The 21,635-nt window shown below is 41.2% G+C and overlaps 1 protein-coding gene across 1 annotated transcript in view; it reads right to left on the reverse strand.

The window, feature by feature from the left end:
* Positions 1-19,928, reverse strand: part of DAAM2 (dishevelled associated activator of morphogenesis 2) — a 172,321-nt gene extending 152,393 nt beyond the window's left edge. The window contains exon 1 of the mRNA XM_082276668.1: positions 19,792-19,928. The gene's annotated coding sequence lies outside the window, so the exon portion shown is untranslated. The remainder of the gene's footprint in view (positions 1-19,791) is intronic.
* Between the last annotated feature and the right edge of the window lie 1,707 nt (positions 19,929-21,635).

The raw sequence follows: 21,635 nt of genomic DNA on the forward strand, positions 1-21,635 counted from the left end.
CAGGCATAGAATTAAAAGCCAGTTTTGCTCTGTAGTGACAAGAAGTGATTCCAGCTAAAAAGTGCTCTGTAGCAGGAAGAGACAATGACTTGGTCATCTCTACAAACTCTGAAGAGGCAAGAAACTCCCAGCAGAAATCAAATGTTACCAAAACCTACCACTGACAAATATTGATACATCTTTAGCCCAGTGGCCTGACGGAGCTGGGAAGAAAGGGTTCTCTGAAGATACAAAGCCTCATTGTCACAACAGTTAAAGGATGATAGTTATTCATTAATTTGTTTCCAGTCACACAGCTCTGGTGGATTGGTTATTTTCGGTGAGTTTTTTGGGTTTAGACTGAAAGCAAAAAGAAACACTGTGCATTGCTTAAAACACTGAGAAATAAAATACACCAAATAATATCTATGCCAATCTTGCAGATCTTCTATTGGAAACTCCTGCTTTATTAGCAGGGTTAAAGTGACACCAAAATGTTCAGATGGAAACACAAAGCTGAGGACAGATATTCTGTCCTAAATACATTTAACCACATGTACTGAGAGGAAAAGAACACTTTATCAAGGGATTGAGAGCAAGTCCAAATAGAACAGCTTTTTCAGATGTTCCAACTTGCTGCATTCGTCTCAGTCACACAAGCAGTGCTTTCATTTGCTTTGTCCTCTAAGCAAAGCTCAGTTCAAGAGCACAACTCCCTTTTATTCTGAAGCCTGCAGACTGCAAGTAATCCAGACAATTTTTCCAAGATCAGACACCACAGGAGAAGGCAAATGATTCCTGGGTCATGCTATTTTTAATGCCTGTCTCTCTGCCACGCCATCACTTCTATGCCACTTCTACAGAGGATGACAGCTTTGGAACAGCTTCAGTGCAGAAGATATGAAAGCCATATTAAAAAAAAAATATATCAATATGTTCTTACTGTGAAAAGTGCAAAGTTGTATCTTTTTCTTAAGACCTTTGTGTTTAGAGTCATAATGTAAAGGTGATGGTCAAAATTTTCACTGTTACTGCTAAGCACTGCAAGGATCATGGGCAAACAACACAAGAAAACATCCAAAAATTTGAAGTCCTGCAGAAAGGCACCAGGTTTCAGGATCAAAGGAATGTTTTCAGACCAGCCAGCTCCAGAAGTACCCTTCCTTTTTCAGGAAAAGAAACCTGCACTGTGAAACTGTTCCACTTTCCCTCAGTTCAGTTACACACTGCTCATGATCTTTGCTACAGTGGGAGGCAGAGGAAAGGAAGAGGGAGAAGAAAAAGGAGGAAAATTGAAGCTTTCGACCATCCAAGAGTTTGGTAAAGGTGAAAGGAGTTTTTAGGAAAGGAAAAGGAAAAATCTACGCACCGTTATTCTTAAAGCTTAGCAGAATCAGCCATTAAAATACAAACAAAAACCTGCTCATCCTGGTGTAAGAATGAATTTTTTTACAGAGAGAACAGTCAATCACAGGACCAAGCTCCACATGGATATGCTAGAGACCCCATCACTGGAGGTTTTGAAGATGCAATTGGACAGGGAGCTAGATAATCTCATCTAGGCTTCTTTTCCCATAAAAGGTTGGATCAGATAATTTTTCAAGGTTACTTTCAGCCCTCGATTTTTCATGAGCTTATGACCACTAAATTGAGGATTTGGTTAAACCATGTTAGCTTTAACATCCAGCTGAGTGCACAGTAGATTCTGCTTCCTGAAGAAGTACCTATGTGGACCAAGATTGCCAAAAAAATTCAGTCGATTCTGTACCATTGTTAAGATTTCAATGTATCATCTGTCCAGTGGTAACACCAAAGTTACTTCTCAATGACAATAGGCCTCTTTGGCCATTTACGTTTGTGCTCATGTCCATGCGTTTTCAGCTTTATCACTATCGATTTTGGATTCCCTGCTTGCAGTACAACAGTATCCACATTACTGTGATTTTTAACTGTGCATCTGGAGCCAAGCAGACAGACAGAGTTTGTCATCTTTTGCTTTCCAGTTGCCAGTCTCTAAGTCTAGACCACTGAAGGTTACACAGAACACCCCTCTGCTCTGCCAGCCTCTAGGGACTTACTTCCAACTCTCCTCCATGCATTTCCTGCTCTGTCCATAGAGAAGCTGAGACAACTGGAGTCATTAGATGAAGGAGTCAGTGTTGGTGAATACTAATGAGGCTATCAAAACTGTTATGACACGTTTGGCCACAGACCATCACATCTCTGATGCTTCAAGTTACAAAGAAGTGCACAGATATGGGCACACAGAGGAACTGAAGCATAGGAAGAACAAGAGACTTTTCCTGGAGAGGAAAAATGGGGAAATATGAAAACAGACATAAGAGAGTGAGGTATTTTTAAATCTACTTGGTATTAGAGAAACTATGGTTATTTCTGGCTTTAACAAAAGGTCTGATTGTGCTGCATTAAGTCATGGCCTTCTAACTTTAATTTAGGTTACTTGGGTAAAACAGCACTGAGGGATCACAGCAGAGCCTTTTGTAAAAGCTAAGCCTGCTTAGAAGTCAGGTTACTTATACAGGTGGCTAACATGTTTTCAAGTTCAAGACGCCACAGGTTTGCTGCAACTGATCTCTAAGCTCCCCAGACTAAAGTTAGCTCAGATCTGTCTGTGTGCACCCTGCATTTCCCGTCCTAAGACAAGGTGCCAAAATACTGCACTGGTAAGTCGCCGTTGCTTTCCATTAACTTCATTTCAGCATCACCTAACGTGCAAACTGATGGTTAGAGACAGAAGAAAAGGAGAATAAAAGGTGCTCAGTACCATACCTCTCGTGGCACAGAATCAACTGGTGCTGCCTCTGTACAGTGGCAGCAATGTCATTTCCCAGAGACATGGCAGGTCACCAAAACAACAGCTTGTTTGTAAGTACTTCAGGATTAAGAGTCCTTGGCCAAGAGTAAGCTTACTCTTTATGTTATAATGATGTTCTCTAGAGCAAGGACCTGTTTAAAACACCAAGCTTTTTAAATTCATCCACTCAAATGATGCTCTGTGAAGCATCATTTGGACACGAAAGCAGTGATATTTCTCAGCTATTTTATCACAGACTGTCTTAGATTGTCTCAAAATCTGACATGTGAAGGGTTATTTTCTGGCAAATCTGTACTGTTTATATTATTCCTTTACATGGAAGGTTGAGATAGAAGGCCTGAATGCACAGAGATAAGCATAATCTGGGAAAAATGTCAAATGCAGAAGAAAAGGAAGAAAGGTGATAATGGAAGACTAACCAGAGCCAAAAATTCTGGGAGGAGAAATATTTCAAGAGGTCCCAATCAGAAGGTTAGATGTGGATAAGCAAAACCAGTAGCTGTTCAAGTTCAGAAGAAAGACAAGCCTTGAAAAGAACAGACAGCTGAAAGTAAAGAATGAGACAGAAGAAAAACCATGAGGCAATGACAGACAGTCATTCAGGCCCAGATAAATATGGAACTCAGGAGATAACAGTCCATGGGAAAAAAACTACATGAGATGAATATGAATTTTAAGGCTGCAAAATTCAGCCAAGGCCTGTAATCTGGAAAGGCTGTGGTACTGTTCAGAGGCAGAGCTCTCAAAAACCCTTCTCTCACTACTTGGCAAGGAATCTGATGCCTGTGAAACTTAGCAGAGCATAGCTCAAGACAAAAATGTCATAGAAGCAAGACAATATCTGTTACATGACAATGGAAAAATTTAGTTCAAGATTTTTGGAAGCAACAGAGAAGGTGAGGATCCTTTAAATGAAACTTAAGTCCATGGAAATGGGAACATAGGAAGACAACGGAGATGTGAAAAGTCTGCCTGGGTCACCTTTACATACTGCATGCACCAATTCCATCAACATGACAGAGGTAAAAATAAAAAAGTGAAGGAGGAAAAAATAGCACTGAGACATCTGGGGTTTATGGAAGCTTTTCTGACTTTTTTGATAAAATGTATCAAAACCCAAGAAGTATATTTTAAGTACCCTAAATTTTTATTTTGGACAACTCAGACATCTAAGTTCTAGCTAAGTTGGTCAAAAAAAGGTAGGAGAAAAACATTCCTGTACAGCACGATTTGAAGAGGTGAGGTAACTGTACATGAACTGTCCAGAGCTCGTGTATCCCTCTGTGTGTATATGCGCATGTGCACACGTGTATCCACCCAAGATAAAAGTGAGGAGGAGGGGAAGTTTTTCATGGAACAATTTGAATCTTCTAACCTAAACAAAGAACCTTGCATTCACGCAAAAGAATGTGAGAGATGAATTTCATCTCTTTTAATTAGGAAGGGAGCTTTCAAAGTAATTCACCACTTTTATTGCTGTATTATATTTCTTTCATCATAAAAACTCCCTAATTCAATGGAGTCTACCAGTTTAAGGCTACTCACCCTTGCAGGGAGAGAAAGAAGAGACTCGGAGATAACAGATTGTCAAATTTTGGAAAATGCCACTTGCATCTGCAACACACAGGGAAAATATATAAAAAATTAGCCCCAAAAAGATGATTACACAGAAATCAAACACACGGACTGTGACAGAATAGATTTTCAGAGTAGCCAAATTAAGAGTGCTGGCACCAACTCTGATGAGGCCTGGATCCCACCCAGAATAGATAGATGATTCAAAGTTAGGCACCAAGTCAGTCTTCAGAATCACACACTGCTATTCCACACTGCACCAACAAACACAAAAGATATACTTAGTGAACCAGAAATCCAAGTAACCCATCCTCTGACCTACTGGTGAACTATATTCCCTCCTACCTTATCCCAAAGCCAAATATAGAATCAGCAAGGCAGGATTCCCAAGGCCCTCCGCCATTCTCTAGAAGAATAACTAAAGAGTGCAGTAGTGCATAGCTTCTTCTGCAAGTTCCGTTGGAAAGGCAGACTGGAGTACCATCAGTTACTCATCATTATCCCTGTCTGCATAAGAGAACATGCTCCTAATTAAATTATAATGATGTTTGAAGTTAAAACAAGAGACAAGGAAGAAGACCTGCTTTTGAGCTGTTCAAAGGAATTGGGATAAGAAAGATTTTTTTTTCAGGTTGGGTCCATAGATGCCACTTAGAGATATTTACTCACTTGAAAAAAAGGGTAAAGTGCCATCAATTTTCACTTCTCTGGTTATAGAGCCCAGAACCGGACTGTGTTCAGACAGGTTGGACAGGACATAGTTAGTGTTGATAAAGAAAAGATACAGTAAAGAGTGCCCAGAAAGTGTCACTGAAGCCTGCCTCAGGAAAGCTGAGCTCCATTTAAAACCACTTAAAAAGGAAACTCTCTACAAATTAAGACCTGGTAATGAGTAAAAGAAGATCAGAGGCAGAACTACATGCTGATTGTGAGAAAACTCAATTAAGGAAATTGTACCCATCTACCCACCTGCAGTGTTGAAATGACAACATGTTAATTTCCAGAAATACTAATATTCCTACTTCACAAGAAGAATCAGAATAGTGCCCAGGTTAAAGTAATTTTCATAAACTAACAGTTCTCTCTACATATATTCTTTGTCTCTGTTTTCAATATGAAGCACATATTGCAAGATGAAAGTTCCCTGTAGAAATATTTTCAAGCAAAAGCAAGGTCTGCATGTTAGACTCTGTACTGGGTTTCTGTGGCAAGGTTTTGGTAGCACTGGTGGGGAGGGCAGCAGTACAGAAGCTTCCTCTGTGTCTGATAGAGCCAATGCCATCTGGCTCCAAGTCAGACCTACTGCTGGCCAAGGCTGAGCGATGTTGGTCATGGCTCTGGGATAACATATTGGAGAAGAGGAAAAAAACTGTGAAACAGCAACTTCAGCTGGAAAGAGGAACGAGAATATGCACATGAAACAGCTATGAAGACACCAAAGGCAGTGGGTGTAGAAGTGCTTCAGGTGCAGGATCAGAGATTCCCCTGCATCCCCATGTTGAGGCAGCTGTGCCCCTGTAGCCCATGGCAGTCCACAATGGAGCAGAAATCCACCTGCAGCCTGTGGAGGTTCATGGTGGAGTAAATGTCTGCCTGCAGCCTGTGGAATAACCCATGCCAGAGAAGGTGGTTGCCCAGAAGAGGCTGTGATGCCATGAGAAGGCCACATGGGAAGAGGGTCCTGTAAGGACCTGTAGGCCCATGGAGAGAGGAGCACACACCGGAACAGTTTGCTGGCAGGACCTATTATCCCGCACAGGACCCATGCTGGAGCAGTTCACAAAGAACAGCAGCCCACAAGAAGGACTCCCACTGGAGAAGTTCATGGGGAATTGCCTCCCGTGTGTGAGACCCCATATGGGAGCAGGGGAAGAGTGAGGGGAGTCCTTCCCGTAAGGAGGAAGGAGCAGCAGAGATAACATGTGATGGATATCCCCGTGTGCTGCTTGAAGGCAGAAAGTAGAGAAACTGGGAGTAAAGTCCAAGAAGATGAGAGGGATGGGAGGAAGGTATTTTTAAGGTTTGGTTTTATTTCTCATTATCCTACTCTATTATTTGATTGGTAATAAATTAAACTAATTTCTCCAAGTTGAGTCTGCTTTGCCCATGATGGTAATTGGTGAGTTATCTGTCCCTGACTTTATCTCAATCCACAAGCCTTTCATTATATTTTCTCCCCCATGCCCAGCTGAGGAGAGCGACAGAGCAGATTTGGTGGGCACCTGGCCTGCAGCCAGGGTCACCCCAGCACATACTCACATAATTTATCAAGGAGATAATTATCTAGAAGCAGCTAAACTTCTGTCTTGCATAACAAATAGTCCGAACAAAGCTCTAAACTATACCAGTAGAACCAGATTTGGGCCAGCTTTGTTTGACAGCTAACTCTTTACTTAACCACCATAATAGATCTGGTTTATTTCCCATGAAACTGTGAAATTCAATTGTGTTTCAGAGGCATAATCTTTACATAGCACACATTAAATATAGTCCTGCATAAGATCCACCACGAGATTTTTCCTACCTTCACACCTGGTAACAGGTGTGGCCATTCTAACTCCATACTTGGCACTGACTGCTGTCAATAAGTCAAGGGCAATCCTGCCTTTTACAAACATTAAACGCCTTTGGTGTTGTCACCAGGAAGCACGTCAGAAGTGACCAAGCAGTAAGCTGTGCACAAAGCTCCCATGAATATATCTCAAACACACAATGGGAAAAGATAACAAGAAGGGCATGGATGAGAACATTTAGCAGCAGGTCCTTATTCAGAATGAAAAGATTTCCCACTGAACACCAGGACACAAATCACCTGGAAACTAAATTGCAGGTTTCTAATATCAGAGAGCCAAAAAAACCCCAAACTAGTCTAAAAACAGTGCTACTAAAAATATTATTGTAACTGAAAGCCTCTTTAGCAATGAAACCTTCACAATACTCTCTTTTGACAATTTAACTAGCTTTTCAATTTAAAGCACTGTATCTTGATTCAAAGAAGGGAGATGCTGGTTTTTTAAAACAAATCATCAGGTTTGTTGTGCAGGCTACGTCCAGGTTATGTATGAAGTGCAAGATGGTAAAAATAAATAAATAAACAAACCCCAAAACAAAAATAAACACAACAGAATGTTTTCATTATGTGAATTTAATTTAGCATTTATTTGCTGCTAAGACCAGGCTATCCCTTCTTCCTCACATCACTGCAACCAGCTATTGCATTACTTTTTGAAAGAAACTCTCAGCAGCATTAGTGCTGCTGTACACTTACACACTGCTTACATACTGAGAGCTAAATCTTTCACACATGTCTTTTCTTAAAATCATATAATATCCCGAGTTGGAAGGGACCCACTGGGATCAAAGTCCAGCTCCTGGTCCTGCACAGGACCATCCCCAAGAGCCACACCATGTGCCTGAGAGCATTGTCCAAATGCTTCCTGAGCTCTGTCAGGCTTGGTGCTGTGACCGCTTCCCTGGGGAGCCTGTTCCAGTGCCCAAACACCCTCTGGGTGAAGAGCCTTTTTCTAATATCCAACCAAACCCTCCTTGACACAACTTCAGGCCATTCCCTTGGATCCTGTCATTGGTCATCAGAGATAGGAGACCAGTGCCCAGTCCATTTCTTCCTCAAAATAACCCATTGGAAATTGATTGCTTTGGTCATTTGCCTTGGCCTTATGAATGAATGGCAATTGCAAGATGTAGAGAAACAACTGAGCTGCATTTGCAATCAAGGCTTACAGCACAGTATGCTCAGTGTATCACAAATGTACGCATTTACTAAGAAATTAAAGAAAACACAGCAGGAATGCTCATCATCAGGCCCTCAGAGTTTGAACCTGTTAAATGTATTCAATATCACATTTGCCAGGAGGGTGTTGACAGGTGGAAGGTAATAGCAAAGAATTTTGTCATTCCTATAAGCTGAATGCAGCTATTTATTTCCTTCTATGGACATTATATGGCCTTTTAAAAGCATATTTATTTCTGGCTCTGCCTGTCCTGTAGGAACCTTCTCCTCAGGATTACAGAATGAGAAAGTAATCCTGACCAAAGAGCTCTAACAAGAATTACCAGCAGAACTCAGACTCATGACTGTCTTCCTCAGTTTCTGTGCAACAAGTGAGGAGCCAAAAAGAGAGAACAGTGGGGGACTGTTGATTGATGTTTGATTAGAATCCTCAGGAAGCCACATCTTGGTCTATGGCTGAACATCAGCCTCCTAAACCCTTGCAAGTACTGACCAAGCATCAACAGCACAATCACCTTTCTCTTTTTTAGTGTCCTGAGAACTCCTTCAGGATCTACTGCCTGCACACAGGGCTCCTGAACTGAGCCACGGGAGCTGCACAAAACTTGCGTTACCTCCGTGGGAGAAGGAGTGCCCAGGTAACACAGGGAGCATAGCCAGGCATCCTCTCCCAGTTCTGTCACGTATTTCCAATGAGAGAATAGAGGTACCCGTATAGTACAGTTAATGTCACTTCTTCATCTCAGGAGACTATCAAAAATGCACTCAAAGCATAAGGATATATGAGCTAAGAAAGGGAAAGGTTTTCAACCAGACTAACTTCTTATATAAGTAGGGCCAATCATTACCATTCTTATTTATAAACTAACAAAGAACGAGTGAGTGACTACAAGTCTTGTTGTAAAACAGAAGAGTATGCTGGGTTCTGAAAAATCTACTAGGCACAGGGCATCTCCAGCTAGCTCTACTCAGTCTGTGCTGGCACTGATCAGAAACATTCTTCACCTGTAAATTTAGATTCTTCCTGCTGAAGTTCATTAGGATGGTTCAGCTTCTTTGAATGCAATCAAAGTCAATTTAAAATGTATCTAATTATGGTCCTCAAAGCATAAGCACATCATGCAATGAATTATTAAGACTGTTTAAGTAAATCTGTTGGAGAAGAGGAACAGTAATTATTTTGAATTAGTGATCAGCAAACAAATATTCTTTTGCACCAGTCCCAGGCACATTCATTCCAGGAGGATTCCAGAGTTATCTTACTTGGTAAAATCCCAGCAGTGGGGCAACACAAGGAGTGCAGGATACAGCAAGCTGTGTGTGCATACCTCTTAGCTGTAGGAGCAGCAGAGACAATAAAAGAGGGTATATCTGAAAACTTGCTCTGGGAACAATTAATGAAAAAATGCCAATGAAAAAATGTCTTTGGTAATCAAACAAAACAACACAAGATACACAGAAAAATACAGACAACAACTTCAAAAGAGCTCATAACCACTATATTCTCCTTAAGGTGATAGATCTGAACAGAAATCCCACTACTCTCACACCATATGCTCTAACTACTGTCTACCATTTGCTCTGATATGGGACCCAGACCTTTTGTTTTGTTTTTCTCCTTCCTCTCAGCCTTTTGTCCTGCTGCCCCAAAATTTCCCACTAAACCTCAGACATCTTGATTGAGACTGGTACTTCCCTGCAAAAAGTCCTGGTTTTGATACATTCTGCTAAATAAAAAGCTGTCTTGTAAGAGACATCCATCCTAAATCATATCGCTTTAAGGTCAGTAGCATCATGGTAAGGACAGTATAGAGCAGTATGTTGAATGGACTGTACTTTTTTTTTTTACTGAGTTCGAGGGCATTTGAAGAATCTTGTAAATGATGCCATCAAGTACTGCCCAGAGAGGAAGCTGCATGGGAATATACTGAGGTCACAGCAAACCTTACTCAGCTTTCTCTCTCCCCTCCATGCCCGCCCTCAAGTGCAGCCTAGCGTGGGATCCTGACAGCAGGAGTTTCCCACTACAGGCCTTTGGCTTCATCTCTCCATCAGCCTCCAGCCTCTCAGTTCTTCTCAGGGACTCTCCATGCACTCTGAAGAAGAAAGATCCCAGGCATTTGTCTGAGTCTCTGGGAGCTGCTTGCCTCATTCCTTCTGAGGAAACAGCTGGAAAGTTGCCCTCAAAAACTCATTTGTGAGCTGCATCCCCTCCAGAAGTTTTATCAGCTGCTCATTTCAAGCAGGTTTTTATAGAGCAATGGGAGAGCTGGACTGGATGAAAGAACTGGATCAATGCCTTTGCCTATCCCAGGGAACAGATCCTCAAACTCAGATCATTCTTCACAAAGTCCCCAGTTAAAAGCTCTTACATGCAGGCCGCTTTCTCTCTCTTCCTATCTCACCCTCCCCACCTCAGAGTTAACAAAGTTACATATACTGTCTGTCTAGGAAAACACAAACAGCCACCTTTTCCTGCTTCTGTCTGAGAACTGACTGGAAAGGCCAAAAAGCTCTCAGGTCTAAAGGATTTATCAAACCAAGGCACAATGACACTGATAATGAAGAACATAATGAAGAGATGCACAATTTTAATTATCTTCCCTCTTAGGGAAAAACAGAAGGAGAGAAAGACAAGAATCCTCTTAAATCACAGGAGGATTGTAAGAAAGGGGAAGAACTGTTAGAGAGCAGTGTTGGCATAAAACCAAATGGGCACGAACTGGCTATGAACAAATTTAGTTTGGAAATTAGAAGCAGATTTCTAAACATCAGAAGAGTGAGGTTCTTGAATGGCTTCCCAATAGGAAGCAACAGGAGCAAAAGCCATTCGAGACGGAGATTGATTAATTAACTAAGGGAATCCTGCAACATAATTTCCTGCAACTACAGAAATGGTGTATTCCATGACTCGGGAGGTCTCTTTCAGTCCTGCACACCTCATCCTCTGCTGAGCCAAGACAGGATATATAAATAGATAGAAACCAGAGACAAGGTACATTAAAACTGGAATATTAGCAGGGCAGCTAGGATAAGGGTGATTCTGCTTTCTATATTAAGTAAATTTATGGAACGTTTTTGAGTGACATTTATTCACCTGTATGTACTTATATTTTTTTGGGTAAAAATTTGGGTCATAAGGGAACACTTAAACAGGAATAAAGTTCCATGATATCTATGATCACCTGTAAGGAACAGTATGGAGGTGAACCCTCCCACCTACCATGCAATCAGTCGACTACATTGTTAGAAGTTATCTTCACTGACCTGCATCCAGAGGTCAAAGCTGTCAAAGGACAGAAGACGTAAATAAGTGAGAAAACTTACATAGAAAATCACGCACAAAGAATTCAAGTGAAACAAAGAAGTTTTACAGCTGAGAAGTGTGTGGATGGGTGTAGAAATGATAACCTGTCTTTTTCAGACTTGACTTAAGTTTTGCTGGAAAGAAGTCTCTAAAAGCATTAAAAAGAGTCAGCAGGGAGAATCTCTTCACATTCTATTTTTATATCGAAAAGCCCAGGACAATACCACCCTATTCTATACACAGGAAAATGCTAAACACATGAAGATGAAAAAGCATGAAAAATATAGCACTGTAACATAAGAAATCATCTGTGAACTCTCCTGTAGCACATCAAACATGAGGTATTCATTCATTCCCACAAATGGAGTCAGTGTTGATCTATAAGCTGCAGCACAATATTACACATTTCAGTTTCATGATAAGCTTCAGCTCTGTATTACACATTTCAGTTTCATGCATTTAAGCCAGACAAACATTCCCAGGGGATTGAAAGAACCCGCTACAGTGAGTTGTGGTTCTATTTCGGATCATATCACAGCATAACAAATCACAGTTTCAGACATTGGGATAAGGGGCTCAATAAAGCAAGTAGCATGATAACTTCATGTATATCCCTTCCACACATGCAGCAATGTGTAGAATCAAATCCACCTCAGGCCCTTCAAACTGTACAACTACAAAGCAACACTCACTCTCATACCTGCATGCATCCATTATTCATCTATATATATTCTTAAATACACATCATTTATTACATACTGTTGTACAGCAGTAGCTATCTAATCCTGCCCACACACATCAGCACTGTTTACCATATCTGATCTCTTGCATTTGGAAAAAAAAGAACAGAAATGTTTAATGCAGAAGTTCTTTTGGTGGTGCTGGTTTGTTCTGCTGGTTTTTCATCTGCACTCCATACAAAGTGGTCCTCAGAAGCAGAGTCCTGATATGTATTTGGTAACCCACCAGCTCCCTGTGACTGCTGTCCCAAAAGAAATTCCGAGGGCTGAGAATGCTGCACTGGTCCCCTAGACCCCTTGGTCTAGCAGATTTTGTCAAAGAGGTTTGTAAATTAAAGTAAAATTTAAGAAGAAAAAAAAAAATAGCCACAGCTTAAAGACTGAACTGGAAAACCAGCCATATTGCAGGTACCCTGTACTAGAACTACTCCTGTTGATCTTTGCTCTGGTTCCCAAAGAAATCATGTTAAAACACGCAAGAGCATTAAAAAGAGTTTATCTTATTAAAACACCTTACAGCACCCTGTGCAGATTAGAAAATTCTTCTGAAGTATGAAAAGACTTCTGTTGATCACTGAGTAAGGATGAGAGACAAGACTTCCAAGAGAGAGCAAATATTTCTGAGGTACCAGATGCTATATTTTCCTAAAGAATTCTGCACATTAGATGCCTGACTACTCATGTCATTTTGTTCTCAGGCTGAGAAATTGAAAATTTCTCTCTGAGCTATTTTGATTGACTGGGCCTTGGGACATGAAGTCAAAGTAACAAGTGTGAGCATAAGTCTCCAGACTTTCACAGTCACCTTCTTGTTCTCATTATTGTGCTCAAAGTTGAAGAACTGTAGTAGCTTCATTTCCTCCATCTAATTAAGTTGCATTGAAAAGGTAAGTGAAACAGGGAAAAAGTAACTTTCCTGGAGTATGTTTTCATTTTTCCATTTTAATTTCACCTACAAGTCAGCCACCTCAAACATGACATTGGATGGTTGGCAAAAGCGTAACATTATTGCCTAAAACCTAACATCACTAGAACTCATTGCTTGTTCTTGGGTATTTTCTTAAGTGAAAAAAAAAAAAAAAAGAAGAAAAGGTTGTTCCATATAAATAAATCCCTGAAGGGCTTCCAACCCAAATGCTGTATAGTATTAGACGATGAAAGAACTGTTAGGGAAGTGAACAAGAAACAGGAAGTTGGAACTACCTGGCCAAGTTTCACTCTATAACTTGAGTAGTGTGTCATTAAAAAATAACCAGCACAAAGAGTGAAAAACAGCTTCCAGTACAAATATATACTTTTATGATCGAGTTCTCCATAGACAGAAATTTTTTTATTTTCCTAGAGAATATGATTAAAAGACAGTTATTGTTTAAATCTCAGGGAAAAGGGGAAGCAGACGTATACACAAACATAAAAATACAAAGTTTGCATAATATTTAAAAACAGTATGTCTTTTTTTAAAATACCATATCCTGCCAAAAGGTTTAGTCTACACTACAGTTATTACACATCCTTGCAGGCATTACAACAATCCCTGTGCCACTGTGACACACAGTCCTTCTGTCCCACCCTGAAAGGAAGCATTAGTAGTTCGCAGTCTTTGATTTCCAGATGAGCTTAATGCAAAAGCCCACTTGAAACTTTCCAAAGGGCCTCTGAATCAGGAAAAGAACGCACAGCCTAAAAACACAAGGCTTGTGTAATGCAAGTAGAGTACTGAAAAACCACATTGAATTGGGAGATTGAATGATTCACAGGACTGGCAATGGAATACAATATGTCCTTCTACCAGGTCACTAGGCTGGATCCATTCTGGATGACAACCGAAAACCATTCCCATTCGATTACTGCTCATGTGAAATGAATTGATCAAGGCTGTCCTGAAAAGGGAGCAAGTTTGTCACTTGAAACAAAAAGATCACAAGGACTTGTGTGGGCAAAACCTAAAGAGATGAAGAAGCCATCCCAAAATCTACCTAAATAGTCAGCCCATTGTCAGGAATCTGACAATGCTGGCCAGAAAAAAAAAAAAAAAACCCAAAAAGAAGTTTAACAGAAAGATGCCAAACTTCAGGTTTGATCCTGACTGACCCAAGACACGCAGCTAGAGAGCAGCACTGGGGAAGGTCACTCAGCCATGGTTCAAGGCATCACTTATTCTGTGACTGAAAAAGGGAACTGCAGTCTTCCAGGTCTGTCAGTTTAACTGCTTTCACCCAAAAGAAATTAATTTTACCTTCTTCAAATGAAAGCAAAAGAAATCTAACTCACTGGTGAAGCTGTCCAAGATTTTTTGAAGATAATAATCCTTCAGCTTATTGGGATCTGCACTTAATAGATAAGGTGCCAAGAGCTAGTTCAGCCCCAGCTGCCAGTGCACCTTTCTATTCCAGCAAACTCAGCTTCCTGCCCTTTAGCACACACAAATTTGGCACATTTAATCAAGTAAGTGTTCATTTTAATAAAGTATCAAATTGCCAGTAAAAATATTTTGCTTGCCTACCAGAAGATAAAAATTGAGCCTTTAGCATGTTTTCTCAAAAAAAGAAAAGAAATAAAAAAAAAAAAAAGAAAAAAAGAAAAAAGAAGACAACAAAAATGCTGCCATCTTAATGCAAACACTAAAGCTTTTGCTTTATTTTGGATCTGTTTAAGCTACTGTAAGATGTACTAAAACAAACAAACTGCTCCATCCACCTCTGTATCCTTTCATCAAGTCCTGAACCTGAAAGTGTATAATAATTTCCAGGGCTGCACAAGCTGCCAACCTGAGAGTGAAGCAGTGGTGTAGGCATGCACATACATGGACACATACACACACATAGTATTTATAAAACCACTGCTGTAAGGGATTTGGCGTTTATTTTTTTAATTAACTGAAAATGATAACACGGGAGCTTTTCATCTGGCATGAACTTGGATTTCATCAGCTGCTGAAAAAGATTCTCTTGGAGAAATAAAATTACAGTGTTTCTTCATGTACTTTCCATGGATTTCAAAATAAACAGAAGTATATGGTCATGCCAGTTAATAACAAGATGGAGCTAAAGTTACAGGTACATCTTGATACACACCTAGAAAGAGGCTGCAGAGCTAGACACACACTGGTAACACATCATATTGGCTAAATGACAAATCACCCAGGTAAAAATAAAAAGTGAATCACAAGGGAAAGGAACTGGGAAGGGCAGTTGCAAAGTGCCATTAGCCTTCCTGCTGCCCCTGGATATTGCATTATACACAACGTGGCATAAAGAGAGTTCATCATTTGATGCTCCTTCTGCCCACGCACATTTCTCACCATGTCACATTTCTCAAATGGAAACTAAAAGTGATGCAGACGAAGGCTTCAGAACTGCTTTGAATCTGTGCTCCATTTCAAAAGCCAGAAGCTGCCCTGTGAATCGGTTCCATGCCACACCCCAGCCCACTCCCTCCCCAGAGAGACAATTTGACAAGATGGTAAGAAACAGCCCTGAGTATAAAAGCTATTCTTTCCAATGAAGGCACTGAGAAGTGCAGCCCTTACTAAATAACAGAACTGCCAGCTGCCACCTCGGTTTTCTCTTTTTCTCATATGGAACATTTACAATCCATGGTCTCTTGAATTTAGGAAAAAGGAGGAGGGGGGAACCTCAGCAGTACCTTATTTGGTACTGCTTAGAAAAACAAAAATTCCTACCTCTTTTCCCCATTTCATGCTACAGAACGCATCAACTTGATACATACTTTTGCCAAATGCTCGGAAGATTATTTCACAGGTTCCAGGGTGTAGCAAAAAGAACAAAAGGGATTTCGCCATTGCTTGATTTACTGGCTGGCAAGTTCAATGCTGTATTTAAATGTGATAATTTAATGATACATTAGGTCACTACCATGTTTTTGTAATGTCATTAAACTGGTAGAGTACCTAAATTTTTTTTAAAGACTTCTTGTTCATTATTTTTACATTTAAGAAATAATACTCTCAATAATAGATTTAGATTAAAGAGAGATTGAAGTTTTCAAGGATTCTGGTGAATCTGGCAAAGAAGAAAAGAACTTTGGCATTACAGGTAAAAAAGGAAAAGCTCAGTCGTCAATTGTCTCAGACACAAGATGACAGATGTACACATGTGAAGATGAAAATAAATTAATTCTTTGGAGGATGCTTATCCACATGAATATTGACAGATCTGATGTAGTCTCCCTGTGAGAGTCAGGAGTAGCAGCATTGAGGTATCTACTTCACTGAAAATATTCTCTGGGGAACACATTCCTGCATTAATTCCTTTCCATATCCACCTTCAGAGCTATTAAACCTTATTTACTTTCCTTCCTATTCTCTGCAAGTTAACATTTTTTGATCTTGCACAGGACAACATCTTGAGAGGTCTCCACTTATACAAATAAACTTGTCCCATGTGTAATGAAAAATGTGGCATTCCAAATGCTAAAGTAGAGACAGGCAAATAAATCAGACATAAAACCACACCTATCACTGTTCAGTATAAAAAACTATGAAATCTCTTATCAAAGAAAAAAGCAGGTTACTATGTCACCAGCACAGTGAGCCTTTAATATGAAACTGGGGTTCTAAGTTGGGATCCTGGTTCTGCCATTGTAAAGCAGAAGGAGGCTTTACCTACAACAAAGAATAAGGCCAGATTCACCTCAGCTATGAGAGCACCAACAAGCCTTCATAACCTGTGGTAACATACAGCACTTCATGACACCAGCAACATTCTCAGAGAAAGGATTTTGCAGTAGGCTTCATCAAGTAAGCTATTATAAGATGCTCAAAGATGAATTAACCTGAAGCTCTGCAAAACAATGACCAAAAAAATTATATTAGAAACCAAGCTGACAGTAATTTGTTGAGTAATCATGACTCTTGCTCTGGCTAAACTCACTTAGCAGAGTTACTGTCAGTGTAAGCAAGCAGTAGACAAGTGCTCCAATGGCAGTCACAGAATTTATAGCACCACCAACACTGTCAGTATCTACTGGCAGGTAAAAAGATTAGTGGTCTCTAGTGAAAAAAGCTATTCAAGGAAGCTCCGTTTCTTTAATTCTGCATAAATATAGGTGGAGGATCCCTTTACATTTTAAGTATCACACACATATGTCATATTAAGCTAATGTTTTGGGAACTCTGCAGGAGTTAACTGTATGACCTCAGCACGAGCCACAGACAGAGTGTTTACTCCCAGGTACAAAGTAACTCAAAGCAAAACACTTGGGAGCAAAATAAAACAAATACTAAAGTGAATTCTAAACAACACAGCAAAAATCAGATCTGGCACATCACACTCTCTTCTCCATTTGTGAAGAAAAGATTTTAATTTGAAATATAGGGAAGTAGAAGAATTAAACAGAAACAACTCCACTACTACCGTATTAAATACGCAATGCAGACAAATAGTGGGGAGATGCAACCTTTAAGAGCTTAGCTGGACATCAGTGATGATGGAGGAAACATTTTGAATGCATAAATTAGCCTCCTATGAAGGCAAATATCTTCGAGGTTCAAATATTTCTCAGGATATCTGATAGCTCTAGAATTCGCAATGAAATTGCAATCTGCTTGAAGGGAAGTGAAAGAGATTCCTCAGTAAGTTACCGAGGCAGTAGTCAGACACCTGACTAATGCCTGCTAGTTCAGAGAGGAACTGAGGAGGGAAATCTTTCCTCTGATCCAGTAAATCATTTTGAAGGGCCATTCATACCTGGATGTCCAATGAAGCAGAAGGAGTATAAAGAAATGGCTGGGTTTTTTCTTGAAAATCTACTAATATTACAAGGATGCACTGCTGCACAGTATGTGTTTTACTGTCTCTTGCAGGTAAGAAGGGGGTCTTCTGTTCACATACTCCACTGATTCAGCAGAGGTAGTAGAAGTCTAAACTTTTCAATGAGGCATAATAATTCGAAGTCGGAATGACTGCGTTCCATATGGTCATTCAGCTCTTTTAATCTGCTTTGCCCAGCATGTCTCACATTAAGGACTCAAAATCTGCAAATCTTTCCACTCCACTGCAAGTGATTTGTAAGTAACGGGAATACAGCCAGACAGAAAAGTCTTGTTCAAGGAACAACCAAAGTCCCAGGTCACAACAGAAACATCAAGTTCTACCAGAGGTTGGATCAGAGGGGAAATTGACAACTCTGATCATTCTCTACTCACAAGAGAGCTGCACTAGTTAAAATAATACCTTCATTCCTTTTAAAGCGTTTGATTTAAGCAAACCCAAAGTCCTACTCCACAAAGAAGAAAATTTTACACCCCAGGTGACGCAAAAGCAAGTATACACACACAAAGGTAAGAACAGATTATTGCTGCATTTTCTAACTCTTTGTTTGTATGGATGAAATACGGCGCAACTGTTAGCCTCTTGTACCTGTAGAGGTATTTGGATTTCTAGGAGGAAACTGTGTACCTGGGCATGACCCTCCCCCTTTTCCCAAACTACTTTACAATATGTGGTTCAGTCATTGGGGTTTACAGGTCTTAGCCAGCTTGCAGATCTCTGACCTCTGCTATACATCTGTACTGGATACAAAGGTTATGTTCCCATGTCAGATGTCTAACTCCAGCCAGCAACTTGATCAACACTGAGTGACAGTTCTTCCTCATCTCCCACACCACTATTGAAGTAACATTTCTGTCAAGCGATTCCACACTTTCCCTCCGCTTCTTGATCCAGGATGACCCCACAACACACTCCAGAAAAGATAACATGGTCATAACCAGGTTCTAATACACTTCTCTTTGTAATTCAGATCATCAAAAAACAATCAAACAAAAAGACTGCCCCCAGAACTTAAGGGAATGACAATTAAAAACATTAGCTGCTCCGACTGGATGCTACGTACCATAGCTTTGCGCTCGTGTGAACAGTTGCTAGTTTGGTGGTTTAAAACACCTCGCCTCCGCTCGGCTTTCCCCGTGGATTGTTACCAGCTCCCCGTCTCAGGGAGGCTGACGCCGGGTGCAGCAACAGCGCCCTCTGCCCGCCACGGGGGAAATGGCATCTCCTGCCTCTGCCCCCCCAGGGCTGACGATGGATTTAGTTAAATTTAAACAAATATATACAACATTTGCCCGGCAATACTTTGGCACCCAGAGCTACACCGACAACACAGTTTTTAGAAGCTCCTTCTTCTTGCTGCACAAATCTCAGTGCGTTAAAGACTTCAAGACGAGACTTGTTTTTACTCAAGTCAATGACAAGTCATTTCAAGCTTCTTGAAAGTTGGGGTTTGTTTTGTTGGCTTTTTTTGTTGTTGTTTGTTTGTTTTTTGAAATCTTTAATCATGTCCTAAGGAAAAGCCAATTACAACTCTTACTAGCTTTCTGTCCCCCCACATACAAAAGCACTTGCTTGCTTCTCCTTCCTCACTCCTGAAGCAAAGCTTCTATGTTGGAAAGAGGATTTCAAGAATAGGAGCACAAACACCGACAAATTATCAAAGTTTTTTTTTTCACTTTTATTTTGCCTCCATGTTTTCCCATGCTCTGCTTAAAAGTAAAAAAAAAAAAAAAAAAGGCTTGCAAAAGAACATTACATATTAAGAGACTGGAAAACTGCAAGGAAGAGGATGTGACTCTAGTTTGACTTACCAATTTTATCCAGATGTATATTTTCCTACTTGCTTTTTACAGCGGCTGAGCTCAGTGCTCAGGAACGTCCATCCCGTGTCAGGGAGCCAGGCAGAGCGCTGATCCCCACGCTGGATGCTGCTGAGTGAGCGGAGCTGGGGTGCCTGCTGCTGCTCCTGCTGCGGCTGCTGCTGCTGCTGCTACGTGCGCTCTCTCGGACCCAGACCAGGAACTGCTTCCCATTCCCCAGCCCCGCTCCAGCGCTGCGGGCTGCGGGAGGCAGGGCCGGCCCCTGCTACTGTGCTGCGCTTTCTTAAAGGGCCCAGCGCCGGCCTGGCGGGAGCGCCCGGCTCCGGGAGCCGCTGCGGGCGGGAGCGGCAGGGGAAGCGGGGGGGCACGGCCGCGATAACCATCGCCCTGAGAGACGCTTTCCTGCGTGCCTCGGGAACAGGAACACTCACTCTTCCACGCAGCTTTCCACTCAGGGCTTTCAGGTGTGGCGAGGTTGAATTTTGGCTTCCTTCGCACCCTCTGCAAGGCCGGTGGGGCAGGAGGCGGCGGGGTCCGCACGGCTCCCTGGGCCGTGGGCGCCGCATCCCGTCTGTGGCAGGGACCCCCGCGGGGAGCAGTGCGCCCACGCCAGCCTCTGCTCCGTGACTGACACTGCGGCACACTGTCCCCAAACCATGGTCTGCAGCAGCACGGGGATGTGGGATTTCCCCTGGTACTCCGCTCAGTCTGACCTTAAGAGATTTTATTCTCTGTAATTGAGAGGATATGATTTAACTAAATAAAAAGCCCTCATTTCCTAGTTTTTCCTCTCCACTCATTCTCCAGATAGCTTTAGTCTCGTGTAAACCACTGTTTCTAGCATGTTTGCTGTTTTCTGACTTCACTTTTAACTGTGTCTGATTTTAGCAGCTAGATTAATGTGGAGGAGTTGTCTGCCTCGTGTGTGTTGCTGTCTGCAAGTGTAAGAAACCGCATTCTTTGTTAAACAGAAATACTGAAATTCAGAGATAGTTACACCATCTGCAAAATCTCTCTTGTTTTTTTAACTCATGGAAATATGTGTTTGCTCTTTGTATGTGTAAGCCATTTGTTTTCATTACAATAACTGAACTCTCATGATGACAATACCAATCAACACATATCACAAGGCAAAGTCATATATATACACACAAAGATGTGTATCTTTAATGACGCATCCAGAGAAAGCCAGTTACAGGGAAAAATGCCGCCTTCAAACTGGCAGGCCAAACCAAACAAGATAAGGCCAAGTCACCGCTGTCCTGTCCTCTCTGCCTTCACTTAAACCAATGCACAGTAAGCACCAAACAGGTACAAACTGTTTGCAAGCCATGATGTCTTTCTTTCTGTTTCTTCAGTCCTATGGAGGAGAACATGGGTATAAATCCAAAATGGAATGCAGGCCTTTTAATGATAATGGCCCATCACAAACAGGCTCAGTAGGTGCCCGCTAACTACTGGCACGTATACCTTGTGCCCTGTAAGCAAAGTAGCCATTTGGCCACATGACTAAATTCCAATATTCAGCACTACGAGCCTTGTATGAAACCACAGGGACCTATCAGCATTCCTCTAGTATGAGCCGTGCTATGCTCCTGCCTTTCTCAGCATAAAGCCTGGGAAAGTTTTGTATTATTTACACATGCAAACTACATGTGATGCATGGTAGAAGAGATCTTAAAATTCCATCCTCCCCTCTGTTCACACATTTGCATTGGTCTGTTAATCCTCACTTTCCACTCACACCTCTAGCTACCACTTTTTTCATCTCTTCCTCCAAGTCCTTCCCCATTTACTCCCTCTTCCCCCTTCTGCATGCCACGTACTTCTGTAGC

Source organism: Coloeus monedula (assembly GCF_965178545.1).
Source record: "Coloeus monedula genome assembly, chromosome: 2".
Lineage (NCBI taxonomy): Eukaryota > Metazoa > Chordata > Aves > Passeriformes > Corvidae > Coloeus > Coloeus monedula.